This window comes from Chionomys nivalis, chromosome 3, assembly GCF_950005125.1.
Source record: "Chionomys nivalis chromosome 3, mChiNiv1.1, whole genome shotgun sequence".
Classification (NCBI taxonomy): domain Eukaryota; kingdom Metazoa; phylum Chordata; class Mammalia; order Rodentia; family Cricetidae; genus Chionomys; species Chionomys nivalis.
In genome coordinates this window covers 105171416-105193748 of record NC_080088.1, presented here as the reverse complement: position 1 = coordinate 105193748, position 22333 = coordinate 105171416, and the positions used below count along the sequence as shown (strand labels likewise).

The window sequence follows — 22333 nt, the reverse complement described above, 5'->3', positions numbered from 1 at the left end:
TGGGACCATGTGACCTTGAGCACAGAACACCTTCATAGCTACTTCCTGGACTGCTCACATCAAGGCAGTCAAGAAGCATCGGGTGTGACCATGCTGCAGACGTGACTTGTCTGTGTGCTTCAGACACAGCTACCAATGAGACATAGGTGCCCTGAAGCATGGGCTGCTACCAGAGTCAATGCCAAAGCTTTGTGGGAAATAGATTTAAAAAATACCAGCCACGGTGAAATCAAACAGGATTGGAAAATCCTGACTGAGAAATTGTGCTGCAATATTTCAGTTCACTTGGGATTGGATATCATAGGTGTATATCAACGTGAAGAGGTGGGTCAGTGTCGGGGTTCAGCCCCAACATAAATTAACTCCCTGGGTCAGTGAGGAAGGGTAGGAATAGTTGAGACACAGTTCACGGGGCAATATCAGGAGGGAGTCCCAGGATTCATTCAAATCCTAAAGATCACCCGTGTTTATTTTCCAAACAGCTTTTATATCAAAAGGTAAACTGAGGGGGAAGTTCATTAGCACTCTGTTTTGGGGTAGGGGGACTAAAGTCACTTCCACAAGTACGGTTGCTCTGTCAGGCAGCCTGGATTAACACTTCCCAGGTAATCTCCATAATGGCAAAGAAAGAATCAGAACAATATTAGCATATCCTAATCTTTTGAGGATGGTGACATCCTGTCTGGAAGTCATGTGACCACCTTCCCTGTGGCCAGGTATGAGCTGGCTTGTAAGTTTGGCTGCCATACAATGTAGGGCCTGTATAATACTGCCCCACGGGTCAGGATAAAAATCAAGTCAACATTTAATAAAGTAAATAATAAAGATAGGAATTTATTTATTGAATAATGAAATAATAAACAGAGAAATTTCTCTTTTAGGCCTGGGATATGTTCTTAAGAGTAGAACATAGTCCTGATGTGCCAACATCAAGTGAAAAGTAACAGTGGGTTTCATACCACCGTGGCATCGTTGGAAATGCTGCCACACAAAGCTATGAGCTGCCATTCTGTTATCCGACAGAGGCAGCTTACAACAGGTTACCCCGCTGTTCTTCATAGGTTCAAGTGACCCATGATTTTCAGCAGAGTCATCTGAGGAGACAAAAATGAAGTTGAAAGCACAGTTATGCAGGAGCCTTTCGCTAGAATGCTGTGGACAAAAATCACAGTTATCGCAGCTTGAGAAATAGATCCCGCACATAAGAACAATCATTTATGAAAGATGAAGCCTTCACCCATGTTTCTTTCTATTCCCTTTTCTTCATGCCTCCCAACTTTTATGTGTGTCTAGGTTCATATGTGTCTTCTGGAGCACTGCCTGTGTCCACTCCTGTGTGAGTAGGAGAGGGTCTCAAGTGTCATACTTACCTTGCTTCCTGAGACACTCTCCCTGAACCTGTGACTTGTCGGTAACTCTAAACCACCTGTCCAATGATGAAAAGGGGACTTCTCCCTTCTACCTCCATAGAGGTAGGATGAAACGCTCACACTGGCCTTCAAGGCTTTTATGTGGCAGCTGGTTCTGAGCCCACGCCCTCACATTTAAAGACCGAGCACTTGGTGGAGTGAGTTATTCCTGTCACTAGGAGGGCAATATCATGGCTACATTCTCATCTTATGATATCTCTCAGGAGCCTAATGTTGTCAACAGAACAAATGAATAATTGACCCTGTGTGTAGTCAATCCCCTGTTGGAGCTCTGTATGGGAAGCAAGAAAAGCCTATGGTTGAATATGTTCACGAGTGCCTGCAAGGTAAGGAAGACCAAAGGTTATTATCCATTTCCTGCCATGGTGAGCAGCCTGGGGATCAGGAAGTTTGGCCAAAAAAGAAAACAAAACAAACCACATGGTTTCTTGACTTGTGTGAAGATGAGCAATGTGGATTTGCTGTCTGAAAGGGGCAGAGAAGCGACCACACGTGTTCCTGAGGTAAGACCAAAGGGCAGATGAGGCTGGTGCCTTCAAGTCTTTGAAAGGAAGTGGCCTGGCTTTACTGGATGGTGTCCCTAATGGATTCTGCAACCTTGTCTGTCAGGGACAGATTTCTTTCACATTGTCCCTGGCTAGACAGCCTTTGCTTGGGGAGAGCTGACCAGACATGTGTGTCCCATTCTAACCTTCCATGGTGCTCAGCCTGAATTCTCTGGCCACCTGCCCACCTGCCTCCCATTCAGCTTCCCCATGACAGGAGACAGATCATGATGTCAGAGTCACACAGAGTTTACTAATCCCCCTGCTTTCCAAAGTCTCATGAGAAAACTAAGAAAATCACCCTTTGCTTGCTTAGATGGCTTTCCCAACACAAGGAGCTGATTGGCAGGGCACTCCCTAAACTCCATGATGCCCTGCACTGGTCCAGGACTTATGTTCACATTGACTACTGTGTCTGGTAGTCAGCGGCAGGAAGACACCAACACTGAATGCCCCACCTCTTTCAGCAAGTTGGCAGAGAGGCTGTGGCATGGGTTGGTTGACGGGGGCCACTGTGGTCAGGCTTCCATTGTCACATAAGGCAGACCACTGATGGTTTTGTATGTTGTGTCTTCCAATGAGGATTGAGGGGTGTGCCTGTTATTTGTTCTTTTTTCTGAGACTATCTAGCCCATTCTGACAGTGTGAGGTGGTCACAAACATCCAATTGGGTGCAGAGAGGCAAAAAGGGCTCCTCTAGGTGAGGAGCTCCATAAAAGAAACTTTGTTGTGGATAAAACTGAGTGTAAAGGTCTCTTCTGTCTTCCAAACATCTTTATGGAAGTGCAGGTTTGCAACTTTCAAGAGAGACAGTGGTGTCATCTGCTCTCTGAGAGTGCAAGGAGAACGGAAGAGTGGGGACATCAACAGTCAGAACTCAGGGCAAGGCTACCCAAGAGTTTCCTCTCCCCATCCTGGTTAGTATGTGGCTTAGTTTGAATGAGAATGGCCCCCATGGATGAACATGTTTGGATATGGAACAGGAGGTATGGCCTGGAAGAAGGAAGTGTCAGTAGGGGTCACAGAGCTTTAAGGATTCTAGAACCAAACCCATTCCAAATAACTTTCTCTCTCCTCTCTCTCTCCTCTCTCTCTCTCTCTCTCTCTCTCTCTCTCTCTCTCTCTCTCTCTCTCTCTCTCTCTTTCTCTCTGTGTTGCTTGAGAATCAGTGTCAGCTATCACCTCCAGCTCCAATGCCATGACTGACTGCCTATTGCTAGATTCCCATCAGGATGTTCATGTGCTGTCCCCCTCTGCAACTGTGGACCCCTAAGTAACATGCTTTTTCGCTTAAGTGGCGACAGAGTAGAAACAGCAGGAAAGGGCAAATTCAGTAAGTGAATGCTAGAATAGGTATCTGTCTGCACCAAGTTCCTATCTCAAAGGCCCCAGGGTATCTGGCAAATGATTCATGACACAGGGAGACAAGTGTCAAGCCCTCCTCAGGATGACCTGCTGACCCACTGCACCATCAACACCAGTAGAGTTCGGCACTGTAGGCTGCCACAGAGACTTGTGTGTGCAAGCTGTGCTCAGCAGTGGCCGAGGGAGTAGACTGCTATTTGCTAAGCTGACACAACACCCATATTCAGAAAGACCAATGCCAGCATTCTCAGCAGTCATAAGAAAGCCCGATTCATTGGTGGATTCCATCAAGACCAGGCTTCAGAAACTCATCCTCCATAAAAAGACACTCAGAGAACTCAAACTAATTCATCACTTCAGCGCTTCTCAACTTGTGGGTCTCAACCTCTTTGGGGATCGAATGAACCTTTCACAGGCTCATCTAAGATCAGAAACAGGAGCAAAGGTAACTGTTTTTTGGGGGGTCTCCACAACATGAGGAATTGTATTAAAAGGTTACAGCATTAGGAATATTGAGAACCACTGATCCACATAATCCCCTCAGAAGAACCCTGGATTCCCTGTCAGCTGGGAAGATCTCGCTGACCCAGAGAGCTGTTCACAACCTGCATGGTGACCATGAGGATTCTGCAGACACCTCACTCAGCAAGAATGTACACAATAACACTGGCTGACACCTTGTAGCTCCATGACAGTGACTGTTGCCCCAATCTAGACCCCGGATGTCATCACTGGACACAAAGCCATCCCAGGATGCTGGCCTTGTCCAGCAGTGATGTTCCACAGCCCTCTCAAGTCCTAGTTACCTTTTCACAGTAGCCAGAAAAGTCCTGTAATTTTAGTCAAAGTGAAAGACTCATTCACTGGGATAAAAATACTCCCACAGTTTCTGAACTTCCGGAACATGGGAAGGGCAGCGTGCACCCTGGTGGCAGGAGGCAGTGAAGAAAAGGACGCAGATTCTTCCAGATCAGCCTGAGGTTGTTAGAGCAGAAAGAGGAGGAGGATCCTGGGAAGGGGTTGGTTTGAACCCCTGGGGAGGCATGGTCTTCCGCTCCTGGGAACCCATGCCCTGCATCTCATATGTCTCTTCTTCAGGGAGTTTCTCCCGATCAGCCCGCCCAAGGTCCCTGTCCCTGCCCTACATTCTCATCTCTTTCTTCTCAGCTGCCTGGCTGGAACTGGAATTTCCTATGGGCAGACTCCTCTCCTTCCCTAGTGTCATGCCCTGTCCCCCTCACTGTCTTACTGATTTTCTTCTCTCTTGCCTTGTCCCACACACCTCTCTCCTCCTCTCTGCCCTGTCCATGGACTTCTTTACAGCTGGTCATCGATAAGGATCTTCAAAAATTAGGGGACGACTTGGTGAAGACCCCATGTTGTGTGGAACATGAAGCTGCATAATGTGGATTGCAGAAGTTGGAAGGCTGGCTCTTTAAAATGGGGTGGCCCTGTGTCCGACTTTTCTGTCCAGCCATAGTGCTGGGACGACAAGTATCAGCTTACCTTAAGGGAGCTAACAGCTCCCACTGCAGGGAGAGGAGGGGTACAGAGCTTGTCCTTATGAGTCACAGCATGTGTCACTGGGCTTGATGATTTCGGGTACAAAGCTCTATAATGTTCTGGCCTGGCCCCCTCTTGTGGCTCGTAGGCCACACCAGGCCGAACGAGACCCATGGTTTAAGAACCATGGCCCCAGGCCTGTTCTTCAGACCTTGAAAGAAGACACAAGCAAAGGACTCTGTTAGTGACTCAGACACAGGCAGGACTCACCACTGGGCTAGCCTCTTGTCCCACAGCACTCTACATGATTCCTCTTGCCTAACCTGATCTCCCTTCCCCAAGCCCAAACCCCTCTCCTTCCCTCCACTGCCCCTGGTTGCATCCTCTGCTTGTCTGCTTCAGGCTCAACTTTCCCAGAATCCATATAAAGGGGCAGAATGGGAAAGCTCATTCTAGGGTCACAGACATTAGGGTTCTTGTCCTCTAAATGGTGCCGCATATCCACGGCAAAAGCAAAGATGAAATACACAAGAAGTCACTGGGCTTGTCTACCCGGTCTCACTGGGACTCCATTTCCCACCTCTCCCAGTCCCTCACCTGGGGGTTGGGGCTTCTTCCGTTGGGGTGAGGAGACAACAGAAGAAACAGCAGCAGAGACGGCGGATTTGCCTCCTCACCCCTTTGAGGCGCCATCTCCTCCTCCTGTCTGGGTTCTGGTTTTCCTCACCATGCAAGTTGTCTTCATTTGGGCTGGGCAGAATGCCCTCAGTATCTTCACATGCTTCCCTGTGGCTCAGGGGAGTGTTCAGGGACTCCTCACTCTCCCAGGGGGGGCCAGGGATAATGATGACTTCAGGGTACAGACAGGGAGGCACAGGACCGCCAAAGCTTATATCAAATTCTGTGCCCTGGCTTGGACCATCACCTACAGTGCCCTCACTCTCCCTGCTGGGGCCAGTGCCCGTGCTGACATTGGGCACTGTATTCTGGCTCTCGGGAGCACAATAACCGGTTTTGTCAATGTCTATGGCCTGGCTTGGGCCATGGCCTATGGTGCCCTCACTCTCCCTGCTGGGGCCAGTGCCCGTGCTGACATTGGGCACTGTATTCTGGCTCTCGGGAGCACAATAACCGGTTTTGTCAATGTCTATGGCCTGGCTTGGGCCATGGCCTATGGTGCCCTCACTCTCCCTGCTGGGGCCAGTGCCCGTGCTGACATTGGGCACTGTATTCTGGCTCTCGGGAGCACAATAACCGGTTTTGTCAATGTCTATGGCCTGGCTTGGGCCATGGCCTATGGTGCCCTCACTCTCCCTGCTGGGGCCAGTGCCCGTGCTGACATTGGGCACTGTATTCTGGCTCTCGGGAGCACAATAACCGGTTTTGTCAATGTCTATGGCCTGGCTTGGGCCATGGCCTATGGTGCCCTCACTCTCCCTGCTGGGGCCAGTGCCCGTGCTGACATTGGGCACTGTATTCTGGCTCTCGGGAGCACAATAACCAGTTTCGTCAATGTCTATGGCCTGGCTTGGGCCATGGCCTATGGTGCCCTCACTCTCCCTGCTGGGGCCAGTGCCCGTGCTGACATTGGGCACTGTATTCTGGCTCTCGGGAGCACAATAACCGGTTTTGTCAATGTCTATGGCCTGGCTTGGGCCATGGCCTATGGTGCCCTCACTCTCCCTGCTGGGGCCAGTGCCCGTGCTGACATTGGGCACTGTATTCTGGCTCTCGGGAGCACAATAACCGGTTTTGTCAATGTCTATGGCCTGGCTTGGGCCATGGCCTATGGTGCCCTCACTCTCCCTGCTGGGGCCAGTGCCCGTGCTGACATTGGGCACTGTATTCTGGCTCTCGGGAGCACAATAACCGGTTTCATAAATGTCTATGGCCTGGCTTGGGTCATGGCCTATGGTGCCCTCACTCTCCCTGCTGGGGCCAGTGCCCGTGCTGACATTGGGCACTGTATTCTGGCTCTCGGGAGCACAATAACCGGTTTTGTCAATGTCTATGGCCTGGCTTGGGCCATGGCCTATGGTGCCCTCACTCTCCCTGCTGGGGCCAGTGCCCGTGCTGACATTGGGCACTGTATTCTGGCTCTCGGGAGCACAATAACCGGTTTTGTCAATGTCTATGGCCTGGCTTGGGCCATGGCCTATGGTGCCCTCACTCTCCCTGCTGGGGCCAGTGCCCGTGCTGACATTGGGCACTGTATTCTGGCTCTCGGGAGCACAATAACCGGTTTTGTCAATGTCTATGCCCTGGCTTGGGCCATGGCCTGTCTTGGAGTCAGTATCCCTGCTGGGGCCAGTGCCCATGCTGACCTCAGGGACTAATCCCTGGCTGAGGGGAGCACCAATGGTGTCTTCAATTACTTCGCTTTGGCTTGGGCTAGGGCCCATATTTTCTTCAGGGTCTTCCCTCTGGTGCAGGGCACAGAGCATATGGAGGCCTGACTGGATGGTGATGCTGCCCTTCTCCTGGATCTCAGCCTCTCCGCTGTCATCCTCCATGTCTAAATCCTCTACGCAGGAGAAGTAGTCCTCCTCTAACTCACTGTCAAGGACAGTTTCGTATGATGACATACTCTCCATCTCCTCAGAATAAATCTGTGGGGCCGAAAAACCCGGCCAGCTCTTATGCCACAGGTTTTCCGATTTCTCCTCCATGGCCCCCACCCTGACAGGTGGGGGCTGGGACCACCACAAGATTCTGGAAGGTAAAAGACAAAACCAGGTCTAGAAGAGAAGTTTATGGCTCTCAATGTCTACATCATGAAAACCATCAAAAAATTAGCTATCTCAAACCTCCTTATGATACATATTGGGGTCAGAGGTTAAAAAGAAAATAAACGCCAACCCAAACCCCAAAGCAGTTATGAGAAAGCATGAGAAACCTCAGAGATGAAATAAGTGGTCTCTTAGAGTCAGAATCAAAGGCCAAAGAAACAAAGATCAAAGCAAAGATCTGGTGATTTGAAAGGATGAAGTCTGAGAAACCCTTGACCTGCGTCACCCAGAGAGAAGATTCAAATTCTTGAAATGTGAGACAAGACATGAGGAATGAAAGGACAAGCAGGACCTAGGGAGCCCTGCGTGTGTGAGGTGAACTGACTGCAGAGTTGATATCCCTGTAAGCAAGAGATTTCTTGAGTCATAAAAGAGACACTCACAATTGATAAGATGTTATCAAACCTACATAGCACTTGCTGCCTTCCAGATACTCCACCCTGGGCGTGAGGATCAAGTCTGGATGTTACAAAACATACAATATAATCAATTTAGGGATGATATGGAAAGAGAAACACAACTTCTGCTATCAAGGACATCCCAGGACCAACAGAGTGCATGATGGGTCTTTCCGTATAGCGGAGACCGGTGTTCGTCAGGAAGCTTCAAAAAGATACTAGGAAAGATCATTGCAAACACAGTCTTGAAAACCAGTATAACCCTGAGGCTTAGCCCATAACAACAACAACCACAAGACACACACACACACAGGCTTGAGTATACTCCAATGTTCTTGAGGAATATCCACTTGTACATCTGTTATCAGATTCCTTGCTTCTTCACACAAGTTCAAACAATACATGACAGCTAGGATGTTTCCTGTTCACAGAGAGTTCAACGGGAATCCTAGGACAGTTCTATGGGGAAACTAGCAAGCATGTAAGGAGATCAAGTGAAGAGGTCCACACTTGGCCACAAAACATCAACTTTTGTCATTCTCTGAAGAAGAAATAGACATGAGCTTCGCACTGCAATGCCCTCCCCCTCCCAGTTCCAGAGAAATGGTGACTAGAGCTATGGATCAGTAGCTCGAACTTTAATTGAAATGGGGGACTTTGGGGCACACACAGGGGCAGCTGTAATGTCACAGGCAGATGAAAATGATCCCAGGTCACTGTTTATATCTATAGAAGTGTTACAAAGGATTTTTTATTTCATACAGATATGGTTTAAAATAAGAAAAATGAAACCAAAGTAAAACATGGCAAAAAATTTAAATGGAACAATTAAATGAAATGAACACATAAGCAGAAATCTGTGCCTCAACAAAAAGCATTGAGTGTATGTATCAAAAAGAACAACTGAACACAAAATCCAGCCAACAAAGAGGAAATCTCCCAATGTCAAGGTCCAAGACATTAGGAGATTCCAGTTTATCGGGTCAAGTGTAGAAGTCCGGTGCTCTCTATCCAACAAGAGTTTCTCTGCAGCATCAAGACAAACCGCAGTCGGCTGCAGGGCCTTATAGGAAGAGATTTCAATAACTTCTCACAAAGGCTTTTTGTGATATCACAGTAAGGAATGGACCAGTAACAGCAAAGAGACCAAAAGGTGATTCTCTACCCTGCTCCAGGGATTGCATAACTTTTGTCAAGGCTATGAGCAAATCCCCCAACAAGATACATCTTACATGACAAAGGGTAACCCTCCTCTTAGGCTCTCAGGGGACAGGGAGGGATGGCAGATGAGGAGCTGGGGACTTGGGAAGATACGTCTGAAACAGTTGGGTACATGCCTTTGGCAGGTCCATGGTGCATCCAGTCACCCAATTTCTCCTGAGGCCCTGGGCTTTTATGATTTCTCCAAACTGCACCTCCTGCTAGAACCCAGGTATTCAGACATATGAGAAGGTGTGAGACCATTCCTATCGAACCTGAGCAGGACACTTTGACTTTAAGAACACAGTAAGCAGGTAACATGGTAACAAGGTAACAAGTGCCATAGTAACAAGGTGAACAGACTCAGCAACTCTGTGCTGACCTTTGCTAGGGACACGGGTATGGACTAATTAGAGAATGAACCCATGGTCTGTCCCAACGCCCTTTGCACTAGGATACTAAAGTTCTTTAAGTATTCTGACGACTACAGACATTGTCTCCACACTTCACATATTCCATTCCTTTATCTAAAACTCATATAGATGGTCATCTAAAGGATGCTAGCCCTCCCCGACACTGGGATGCTGTAATGAAATGGACTGTACCTCATGGTACACATGACAGTTTTTGGTCATTTTTGCAGGGCATTGGGGGTGCAACATAGCAAGTGTGGAAGATAGTTACCAGGGTGGATGAGCATTTAAGTGCTTCAAAGGATTTATGAGATAATAGAGGGCACAGGTAGATGTGATAAACATCCACATGGTGATGAAATAGATGGCTTTTACAGCTTGTCCATACTAATAAACTTTGAAAACCATAAAAAATATATTTAAAAATATCAAGGAACCATGTTTAAGAATAGAAATATGGGACTAGTCAGAAGAAACTGAATGAAAAGCACAAATTAAGTCAAGAACCACCTCAGAGACAAAAATCAAAACCAACAACCTGGGAAGCAAACTCACTGTTTGGATGTCAAAGCAAATGAACAGTGTCTGTTTTCGTAGATCAGTAATATCAAGGTTTATGTTAATCAAAGTCTGAGCTCAACAACTCTGCAAACAACCTAGCTACAGCTTCTTTGCAGAGTGAGAAGCCCCAGCCAGGGCCTCATGTGGGCAGAGTCTGCAACTCCTCACAATGGCTCCAGTGAGGTCATAGGAGGAAATGAACCAATCACAGCTATTCACAACCAAGAAAAAAAAAACCTTCACCTTCTGTCTCCTAAAACTGCATTGGTTTTCTCATTGTCATGACCAATTCCCTGAGAAACAGCAACATTTGTTCCATGGGTTGTGCTATGTCTCAGACTCTCAAAGGACAGGGAATCCATGTCTGGGGACTTGGGAAGATGGGTCTGAAGCAGCTGCTTACACGCCTTTGTCATGTCCTGTTGCCTCTAATGACTCAATTCCCCCTTCTGGGTTCCACCACCATGGGGCATTACAATGTCCTGAACAGCACCCCCAGTTAGAGACCGGAAATCCAGAGAATTGAGATGCTGTGAAACCTCTCCCTCACAACCTTGAGGACATTTGGACTTTAATAACAGCAGCAGTAACAACAAGAGTGGACTCAGCCGGCTTTGGGCTAGCCTGGGTTAGAGACAGGCTATGGACTAGATAGTGGACACGCAGGTTTCTTTAAAGTCCTTTTCACTCAGACCCTCAAATTCCCTGATGACTCCAACTACTGCAGCCTCTTCCTCTCCACCCTCAGGACACTCAGCTTCTTTCCCTTAAACTCGTAGTTATGGGCACCGAAAGGATGATGGCCTGTCTGTGACACGAGGAAACTGTCGTCCCTCAAGACATTCCAGAGCGTGTTCTGTTTAGTGAGTGGCATGGTGGGCAGGAGAAGAGTCTTAACATGGTAAGGGGATTTATAACCACAGGGGAATTCCAGGGGAAGTAACAAGGCAGGTGGGATTGCCCCAAGTGCACTACCAAATCAAATCCCTTATCTTTTACAGCTAACTTAACAAAAGTTAAGGTAAAGAAATAAACCAATGTATGAAATGTCAAAGATGAATGTGTAGAGAATAATAGAAAATGGTTGATGATGAAATAAACTGAAGCAAGGCATAAACTAAACCTAAACCAAGTCAGTCAAAATTCAGCACAAACCCGACCCCACTGGGAAGCACACTCACGATATTCAGGTCAGTGGTGATCACAGATGTTCAGACGCACACTAAAAATCAAAATCTATAAAAATCACAGTCTACAGTCAAGTCCTCTAGAGCTAGCTAACCAATGGTTTCACCGCAGCCTAAGAACAAGGTCTAGGCCCAGCTGGTGCCTAATATAGGCAGGCCTCTCTCATACATCACAATGGTTCCTTGTGAGGTCATGGAGCCATGCACCAATCACAGTTGACCAGAAGCCAGCATAGCTTTAGAGTTCTTTGCTCATGGCTCCTCCCACATCAATACCAAGATTCAGTGTAAGGGAGGTAGAGATTATTTGGCTCAGGCTTGCAGAGGATCAGACCAGCATGGTGGTGGGCTCAGCTGGTGGCACTGGCAGCAGGGCCTCAGGCGAGGGCTTTCACTACATAGACATCTCCTCACCCTTGAGCCTATTGAAATATCCTTGCCATCTAGGCCACTCCTGAAATTCTTTTCAGTGTCAAAACCACAAATCCCGGTTTCTCCTGAGTCAAGATCCCTAAAATCTTAAACTGTTGAGGTTGATAGTTCTAAGTTAGTCTTCTGTCACGTCAATGACTGACATTTCTGGGGCCTTATGCCAAATCAGCAGGGCAGAGAGCTGACTGTGTTGCCTGGTGGCCTAGGTTTACCTTCTGCATCATTCCTATATAGAATGAGAAATATATAATAAGCAGATCATGTGACTGCTTGATACTTATCTTTTCTACAAGCTGGGAGCTTTACTCTCTAACTTGTATCACACTCCAGGTATCCCGGAGTCTGACCATACAGCCTCATCCCATCAGCTAAGCAGGGTTGGGCGCCAGGCATGTTGGCACACGTGGTAATCTTACCAATGGGGGTGAAGGCAGGAGGATCAGAAGTTCAAGGTCATCTCTAGACTATTAAGAACAACACGAGCTCCATGAGACCCTTTCTAAAAAAGGAAATGAAAACATTTTAATACATTTTCACAGCTTTGGATTCAGCAATGCTTTCTTATCCCAGCAGCATAGGCACACACCAGGTGAGAGAAGGCTGTTAAGGGAGAACCCGGAACAGACAGACCTGGGTGCTCACAGGGGAAGAAGAGCAGCAGCTTATGTTCAAAAACTCAGAAGGTGGAAGATAGACCCCTTGTTGCAACTCTGAGTCATGGAAAAAGGTCAACATCAACTCTGCTCCCCACCAAATGGGAGGGTTCAGAGTTTTATGTAGCCCAGGCTGGTGTCAGATTTACTATGTAGACAAAAATAGCCTGGAACCTTTGATCCTCCTGCCTTTGTCTCCCAACTCCTTGAACTGCAGGCACGATTCCATGCCTGGCACTGCCTTCAAAATTCTCTTAATTATTATTTTTAGTACTTTTTGCGTGTGTTCCTAGTGTATGTGTGTATGTTCCTATGTGTATGTGTGTTCCTATGTGCATGGGTGTTTGTTCCTACGTATATGTGTGTGTGAGTTCCTATGTGTGTATGTATTCGCAGCATGTGGCTATCAGAAGTACTTGCTATATATCATATCCAAAGCAGGCACTAAACTCATAGGAATCCTCCTGCCTCTACCTCCTCTGTGCTGCTGGTATTCCAGGTGTACTTCCCTATACCTGGTTTAATTTACTCTGCATTATGAAAAAAATAGTTTACTTAGTTTGTGTGAACAAAAATGTCTGAAAAGATGCTGTCTGGCTGTGAACAACAACAACAAAGCTCCTGGAAAGAGTCTGTGTTGTGTCTGAAGAGACAGACAGTCTAGGCAGAATTTCAATACTGTGCAGAGGTTTGAATTTGATAGGTCCATCGACTAATTACTTTACCTTGTGCTAGTTCTAGCTCCTTGTCACACTCAGTTTCTGAGTTTCTTCCTGTCTTCCTTCCCTCTTTTTTTTTTTTTTTTGACATTTCAACACACACAGGGTTTGGTTGTCTAGTTTGGGCTGTCATGGAATTCACTCTGTAGACCAGGCTGGACTGGAACTCTGTAGATCCACCTTCCTCTGCTTCCTGGATGCTCGGATTAAAGGTGGCTGCCGCCACCACCCAGCTGTCACTCTATCAAAACTAGTAACTCATGATAATAAACACCTCCTTGAAGCTATTAACTTAGCAGAACATTAGCTTCTCAAAACAGAGAGCTCTAAGAATGTCATCAGATCGCCTGTTCACCTGTAGAATAGCGCTCCCCACTTCTCGATGTACCTGCCGCTCTGGTGTGCCCACAAATGTATGGTAAAGTTGCCTTGACTTACGACTGTCTTTGTTGTATAAAACTGTGCAAATCCTGTGAAAGGCTTCCACATTGGAACATGGAATTTTGGGGTAACCTAAATTTGTGTTCCTGGGGCGTGCTTACTCTAAATGACTCCAGAATAAACCATCTCTTATTCCCTTTAGGATGAGAGCTGAGGTGCTAATGTTGGCATTTCTTTATACCTGGGAGATCGATAACACAAGGCGTCCTCAGCCACCAAATCTTCATAGAAACATCGGGAACCCCATGTTCAACACAGTAATGTGGCGTTGGTTTTTTCCTGTTGCTGAGACAACAGTGACTTGAGGAGGTTGGAGGGTAGAGTCTGCTGTGGCCGTGGGAGCTGAAGGCGGCCTCTCACATGGCATTCACAGTCAGGAAGCAGAGAGCCTCTCCAGATGGAGCTTTAGCCCCCGCTCCTATATTTTGGTTTGGAAACAAGGTCTCATGAAGCTTCACTGGCTTCACACTGTTAGTAGCCACGCAGAGCTGCACCTTCAAGGGTAGTCGCTGTGTCAATGACAGGTGATCTTTTATTTCCAGATAAAGCTTTGCAGCACACACTGGGCATGTGCAGGAATGCGCCCTCCCCATAGGAACAAGTGTGGCCTTCCTATAAATTCATACCTGTTCTTTGGTTTGAGAGAGCCCGGCTGTAGAGATGATGCCCCGCTTCTCCTTCCTGCTGCAGCTGATAAGTCCTTCTTCCCTCGCTTCTGTCTTGGCGTCTTCATTTTGGCTTTGCACTGGTCAAGAGGAGAATCCACTGAGATCCATCAGTCACTGGCCTGTAACCTCTCACAGAAGAATATGCTCACATCTTCATCTATGTCAGAATGTATTGAATAACACTAAAGCTGCAAGGCTGAGCAGTTTTAATGATGGCAGTTAGTATAAGTCTGCCTATCTTAGCAGCTTGGCCGAGGCAAATTTTGGTTCTTGATTCCAAACCTTTTTGTTTCTTTTTATTTATTTACTTTGAGACAGAGTCTCTCTATGCAGCCCTGGCTATTGTGGAACTAGCTATGTGGACCAGGCTGGACTCAAACTCACAGAGTTCTGCTTGCCACTGGCACCCAAGTGTTGGGATTAAAGGTGTGCACCCCACTACCCGGCTTTATTTCCATTTGAAATGCCAATATTAATTCACATCAGACATCACACTGTAAATGTGGCTGCATATCTCTCCGCAAACATGCAGGTTAAGGAAAGAAAGCCACTGCAGAGTGCAAGGGTTTCAACAGTGTGCTGGGAATGTGATCCACAGAGATAAGGAATGAGGCCCATATCAGGAAGGAATACGGTGTTACTGCTCCTGGAATCAGGTTTCAGAATGAAGATGCAGAATTCATCTGTGAGATAAAAAGTCTGAACCAAGTCCACAGCAAGAAATGGGTCAGGAGCATGGAACGGTAGTGGGTCAGGTCCAGGTCCATCAAGTAAGCTCTATCAGTAGTGAGGGAAAGAGCAGAACAGGGGTCCTCAGTCCTTGCACACACAGCATCAGATGGTAGGGTGGTGTGCAGTCATGCCATGGCAGCGTTTTTGTTTGCTGTCAAAGGGTTTTACTGTTTTGAGTCACGAGGTATCAAACCCAAGTTCTCACACATGCCAGGCGAGGATTCCACCACTAAGCTGTGCCCCCTCCTGCCACTGCAGTGTGAGGGGACAGCATTTTATGAAGCCCATGTGAGGGAGTTGTGCCCTTTCCACAACCTGGAGTGTCTGGTATGTCCTTGGGCCTGATCTACTTGATATGATTTAAATGCAGTCATGTTGTGTGGGTCTCTGCAAATACCACAGGCAGCAGGGTAACAGTCCAATGGTGGTTCAAACTTCAAGTCTGATGCCAAGTAGTTTATTTAAGGCATTTTTAAGCACAGCACAATTTGGTGAAGTTTCCTGATAATTCACTCAATCTCATGTGCACAGCAAATCTAAAGACGTGACCACATCAAAACTCTGTGTTAAGAACAAATGCCATCTTCTATAAAGATGGGTTCTATAGATTAACTGAGAAAACAAGTTTGAGATGAGGGTCTGGGTGTAGTCTCGGCCACATAGGTAGCCCAAAGGTCACCAGGCTGTTAAACACATCTGTTCTCACCTTTCTGGGCAGAAAACCAGTTATAGCCTGTTGTTTTAAGGTCAGTAGAAGTCCATAGTGGCCGGGGGAATCCTGATCTTCCAGCTCAATTGAAGGTTTGCTGTGGCTCCTGGTAGGAGTGCTCCCCAATATCATGCCAACACTTCCAGGCCAGCAAAACTTAAGGTTGTGGGAACAGGAAGGAATTTTTTTTTCTAGGGAGTCACTAGGGTGTAACGAGTATACATATTGCCTTTTCCATCCTGCCTTGTTTCCTGGACCCATGGATCCTGGCTATGGGAGAAACTGTACCATATACTGGATGCTGATTCAAAGCATATAGCACCTTCTAGAGAACCCTGTCCCTACTCTCCATGCTGCTGCCATCTAATTGACACTGGAACTATGTCTTCAAAAGACCATCCCATCTTTCATCAGGTCAGCTCCCCCGGGATAGCGGAGAACAGGGCATGACCAGGGGATTCCGTGATCATGGGCCTACTGTCATGAACTACACTTTCTACCTCCCCTTACCAGCCTACTGTGCCTTAAGTCTGGTTATGGGTCTAGAGGCAGCTATTGGTGGCCCCGAGGGGCATCAGTATTGTGTTGCCTGACATTTCCTTCACAGCTGGTTTAGAAGACAATGAGGAATGAACTTCCTCAGTCACAGGTGACAATGATAACATTTCAAGGGGGGGGTAATGAGGGTAGAGTGATTACCCCCCAGGTGAGATTAACCCTTGAGTACCTGAGAGTTCACAGTTCTCAGCCCTAATAGAGTCCTCCCACACATCCCCATCTCAAGTCCCAGGATTCCATACTTTACCAATTAATGCCCTTGCCTAACTACAGACACTGTCTGAGGCTGGGACTTGAGTATTTGCTGTAGTTCAGCCAACCTTATCATGTGGGCTGCTCTTTGATTTTCTGTAGCTTGAGGTCTATGGCTGCTGGAAAGATTCTCTTCTGGGACACACTTAGAAACTTTTATCCTGTTTCCTTTAATACTGGAGCCTGTCAATCTTATCACTAAATTCATTGTTGTCCTCAGCACGTGCTGAGAAGCTAGACCTTGGTTAACACAAAGCTCATTCCTATCCTTTGTTAATTTACCAGAGATGCTGAGAGCAACTGACCAGCACCATCACTTTCCTTATTTTGCAACTGTCCAAAGTTTCCTATACAGAACCACCAGACGCATTCCTGCTCATAATTGGTGAATCGGGATAATGGATGGCATTCTTCTCCTTAATTTGTAAAGTGTTCTCACCATGGGCTCTCAGTTCTCTCTGAGCTCCCAGAAGAGGCTTCATTAGCTGTAGCTGTTGGCAAATGGAAAAGCCTACGCCAGATACTTGAGTCACCCTTATCCTTCTGCTGCTCTGGATTCACTTCTGGTGCCAAAATCTGCAGTAGTCAGGGTTCTCCACAGTTACAGGACTTATAGAAGGAATATCTCTCTATATATATATACACACACAAGCAAACACACACACACACAGAAACCCACATAATAAATCCCCATTTATCATACACATATATACAAACATGTATGTGTATACATGTACATATATATATGGGTGCGTGTAAAACCCTAGAAAGGCAGGAATTTTAAGGAAGGGGAGAATCACAAGTTACAGCTGCAGAGACTGAAAGTTCCACTACAAGACAAGCTCCAGAAGGAAGAAGACAGGGAGGGGGCAGCACAGTTTCACAGAGAGGAAACTATTCCCTCCTCCTAAATCCAGGGTTTGTATAGATTCTTCTGTTGTTGTCTTACATTTGGTCTAACTGATCATGTCACCTGATCTCTGCACTAAGCCTAGCTCCTGACCTGCATCTGTCCCTGCACACAGATAAGACAGTGACATCTGCAGGAAGAACAAAGGAGTGACAAGTATTCATTACAACTCTGCCAAAAGTAAGTGACAGAATGGGTAGAAAAGGAGAGATCGTTGGGCATCTTTCAAACTAGCTGAGGCTTGCTTCTCACAAAGCAAATGACAACAACGAAGGAAATGCCCAAGTGACTTCATGAGCGAGCGAGTGGACCACATTGCTGACCTTGGAATTTGTTTCGTCCAGACATTAATATGTATATATAACAATATATACATATGCATGTCAGCACAAAGAAAGCACCTGCAAAGAATGCTTTTTCCCACAGCCAGATCACCAACGGTATGGCCTAGAGAAGTTTCTACAGTGTGACCTTCAGCTGGGCCAAGATCCAGCCACTGGAAAGTCAACCAGCAGCAACTGAAGGCATGCTCACAGAGTCTGCTGGCACCCCAGTCAATAGAAGGTGAAAAGTTAGGAGCATGTGTACTCTGGTCATTCGCTTCGGACATGCAATCTCTGCAAAGCTATATTATTTTGGTGTGTATATTTGGTGGGAGAAATAGAGAAGGCAGAAGAGGGAGGGGGAAGACAGGACGAAGTGGCTGCTATCATTTTAACATTTGAAAAATATTAAACCAACATATAACAACTAACCAACACACACAAGGTTCAGGAGCCTGAATACCACTGAATTCCTGTTCTTTGCTCTTAGGTGCTGGATGCCGGCATTTGCTGGGCTCCAATTTGTTTCCACTTCCCAACAGCAGCCTGATTTCCACCTGGTATGCACTTCTTTAGATACCATACCCCTGCCTTCTCGGTAAAACTCCCGAGCCTCCTCCAGCTAGAAGATCTAAAAGCTCTCTGGAGACTTTTGCTGTAAGCCTTCCTGAGGGTCCTGCCACAGGCAAGGTCCAAGCTCACGACATAACTTTAAGAGCCAACCCTGCATCCCCGAGACTTAGGCTTCTGAACCTAATAAAACACTGATGGAGGAGGCAAAGTTAACATAGTCCGGCCAAGCATGTGGAAATAGAAAGACCTGCTTCTTTGTAGGCTACCTGCCTTCTTCCAGGCACACTCTGCCAGCTTCTTTAACACCTCACTAAATAAAATGTCTTTTTGCTTTAGTGACCAGAATCTGTGTGTTTCCTTGCAACCAAAGTATATTAGCAGACAGCCAGTAACCTACAGGGAAAAACTTAGGGTATATACAATTGGCCATTTGCCATAAATAGAGTAAAATACAGCAGCGTTCTGTCTACATCGCAAAAGGTGAACCTCGTTACCTGTAGCGTATAGTGTAGAAACAGAGCTCCAGCTAACACTCAACATGATCTCTTTACTCTCAGCGACCAGATCCTAATTCCTCCTTTACCAGGAGCTGACTGACCTGCTTTAGAATAGCATTCTTTGTCATTTTCCCATGGGGCTCTCATTTTAAATCAATGTCACCATAACGGTTGTTTTGAAAAGACTTCTAGACTGGAGAGATGGCTCAACAGTCAACAACCCTGGCTGCTCTTCCAGAGGAAACAAAGTTTGATTCTCAGAACCCACTTGATGGCTCACAACCAACTGGAACTGCAGACCCAGGGCACTGAACACCCTCTTCTGACCTCCAAAAGCACTGCATGCATGTGTGGTGTAAGCAGACGTATACGTAAGCAAAACACCCATACGCATAAACAGAAATAAAATAAGAATAAGCTTGGGTGAGTTTGCTGGACCCCTAGTCTGAATTTCCAACTTGTCTGGTAGTATATGAGACACAAGTACAGTGAACGTAGTTCTTTGGCACAGAGGAGCAGAAACATAACCAAGAATGACTCATCTCTGCATGGCCACCCTTCCGAGAACCAATGGGAACACCACATACTTCCAAGAACAACATAAAGGCCACACAAAGTGTCACGTGTCTACAATCACAGCACTCCAGGAGTGGATGGAGGATAAGGATTTCAAGGCCAGCCTCAGCTACATAGCAAGATCAGGCCAGCCTGAGCTACAGGAAACCCTGTTTCAAAAATTCCAAAACAAGGGTCTAGAGAGATGGATCAGCAATTAAGAACCCTTGCTTCTCTTACACAGATGGTTTCATAACTACCTGTAAGACTTCCTCTGACCCCTGTTGACACACACACACATACACACATGAATACACCCATACATAACATGAATCAAAACAAATCTTTAAAAGCATTCTAAAACAAAACGTGGCAATAAAAAGATAATAATACAAAGAGACAGAGCTGGTGAGTTGAGCTTGGAAAAACTAGAAGAAAATTTTAATCCTTCTCTTTGTTTTGCAGACACAGATTTCCTGCATGGGACAATGAATCAGTTCTAGAAATGGAAATGGTGATGGTTGCACAGCTTTAAGATTCTATTTCATGCCTCTAAGAGCTATGAGCTGAAATGTATTTAAACTGATAAATGTTGTATTTCACCTACTTTATCACAATGATTTTTTTAAGCTTTCTGATGAAATCTAGTAGCAATCAGAGTTCGAGAACACAGTCATAAAGGGGCAAAGACACTTTTTTCTGAAAATAGTTGGGTGGTATTTATCTGAAGATGTGCAACATTGTACTCTTTGATTTATTCCTCTTCTAGGAAATTTTCTAATAAAAATTTTTGTGAAAATGATCATAATTCCAGCACGACTTCAACACTCTGAGGCTGTTCATGGTTTTGAAGACAGATGTCGCTCTCAAATCAAGGCTGCCCTACAACCTGAAATCATTCAGCTCAGGCCTCATAAGTGTGAGATTCCAGGTGTGTGTCATCACACCTGAATCCTAGTATGATTTTTTAAAGCCAAAGATTTAAAGTTTGAACTTGAGCATAGTGGATTTGTGAAGTAATTTATTATATATTCACATAACCAAGTGCTAGGAGGGTATTTAAAATTATAGCGTGGAAGAATATTTAATGATATAGAAGTGTTTCAGTATAATGCTAGTGAAAAAGACATGGAGTTTAGCATGACTGAGTTCTGGGTGTGTGGTCTGGTGTGTGCTCTTACCTTGTCTAGCCATCTTTTCCTCTGATTGGTGTAGTTGGGGCTGTCTGTGTCTCTGGTGATCAATCTTCCAGGTGCCAGTGAATCCAAGGCTCCGATGGTTGCTCCTCATGGTACAGTCAGGGCCATGGTTCCAGTCAAACCGTTGGTCACTCTGTTCCTGGAGGTCACTCAGTGGTGGCTCTGCAATACCAGGGATTATTTTGGCCTGCTCCCATGGAGATTGTTTTCTTGGGGCTGTTTATACTGAGGTTGCTGCCTTGGGCCTACTCTGGAAGAGGTGGTTGGTTCCGGCCTGCTCCAGTAGATATTGCTAGCTCAGGCCTGCTACCTCAGAGGTTGTTTATTCATGCCCAGTCTGACATAGGACTCTGGTTTGGGGCTGCTCCCTCAACAGTGGCTCCCTTGTACCTGCTCCTGTGGAGGTTGCCGCCTCAGGCCTGCTCTGGCAGGGGTCACTGACTCAAGCCTGCTCCTGTGGAGGTTGCTGCTTGGGGCCTGCTCAGGCTGAGGTAGCTGGCTCAGGCCTGTTTCCATAGATGTCCCTGGCCTGGGCCCCCTCCTGCAGAGGTCCCTGGTTTGAACCCTGTCCTGCAGATGTCTCTGGCTCAGGCCTACTCCCTCAGTAGTTGCTCCCTTGTCAGGTTAATTTAAATTATAAGAACTATTTAGGAACAAGGCTAAGCTAGGGCTGATATAATATAGCATTATTATATTCATAATAAGTCTCTGTGTCATTATTTGGGAGCTTGTAGCCCCGATGAGAAAGTACTCCTACCCTATGGTTTCTCCCATAGCCAGGATTCATGAGTCCAGGAACCCAGGGGTGGAAATGGGAATTGTTTCACTCATTATCACTCCTAACTACCCACTAGGAAATTATTTGCTTCCTGTTCCTGAGATCTTAAGTTCTGCTAGCTTAGAAGTTTTGGGAGCTCAGGCTTCCCCCTCATTATTCTGAGTTTCTGGTGCCTTAGACATTCTTAGCCAACATGCTAAGAAAGGGAAGACAGCATTGGGAGGGATGACAGATTACCAAGAAGAAACTGGATTGCTTTTTCACAATGGAGAAAAGGAAGATTATGTCTGCAGTGCTGGAGATCCCTAGGGCATCTCTCGGTGCTACCATGTCCTGTGATTAAAGTCAATGGGAAACGACCACAACCTAATCCAGGCAGGATGAGAAAGGGCACAGACCCTTCAGAAATGAAGGTATGGGTCACTCCTCCAGGAGAAGAAGCAAGACCTACATAAATTCTTATTTATGGTGGAGGAAATACAGAATGGGTAGGAGAGTAAGCTACTTATATCAGCCAAGGCCATGTGACCATTACAGGAATGAGGATTATTATTAACTTGAGTATTTCTGTCATATTTTGTTAAGAATGTTTTTGCGCCAGGTGTTGGTGGTGCATGCCTTTAATCCCAGCTCTGTGGAGGCAGAGGGAGCTATTCCAGGACAGCCAGGGCTACACAGGGAAACCCTGTCTGAAAAAAGCAAACAAACAAAAAATAAAAATAAGAATGTGTTTGTGCAGATATTTGTTTTGTTTCTTTTATTTCTGTATCTTGTAAAGTAGAATCAATTGAGATAACACTGGTAGTTATCATATTTAAGCTGAGATACTAATAGATTGTCCCTCAAGATACATTGCCACCTATTGTAAGATATATCTTGCATTTGCAACTGTATGTTAGATAGTTATATCATGTTTGCCATAACTAGGACCTGGATATTGTTT

At 46.2% G+C, this 22333-nt stretch overlaps 1 protein-coding gene and 1 long non-coding RNA gene across 4 annotated transcripts in view; both read right to left on the bottom strand.

The window, feature by feature from the left end:
* Positions 1 to 832: 832 nt before the first annotated feature.
* On the bottom strand, positions 833 to 5860 carry LOC130871731 (uncharacterized). The gene is made up of 3 exons (XR_009056850.1): positions 5441 to 5860; positions 4847 to 5054; positions 833 to 1094 (listed from the first exon to the last, which is right to left on the bottom strand). It is a non-coding gene; the product is annotated as an uncharacterized LOC130871731 (long non-coding RNA).
* Positions 5861 to 7503: 1643 nt separating this feature from the next.
* Positions 7504 to 22333, bottom strand: part of Stx2 (syntaxin 2) — a 55067-nt gene continuing 40237 nt past the window's right edge. The window contains exons 10-11 of one of the 3 annotated variants that reach the window (XR_009056839.1): positions 20595 to 20774; positions 7504 to 7555 (exon numbers count right to left, since the gene is read on the bottom strand). The gene's annotated coding sequence lies outside the window, so the exon portion shown is untranslated. Of the gene's footprint in view, positions 7556 to 14292; positions 14433 to 20594; positions 20775 to 22333 lie in introns of those variants that run through there. The other 2 variants (XR_009056841.1, XR_009056840.1) reach the window with 2 other exon arrangements.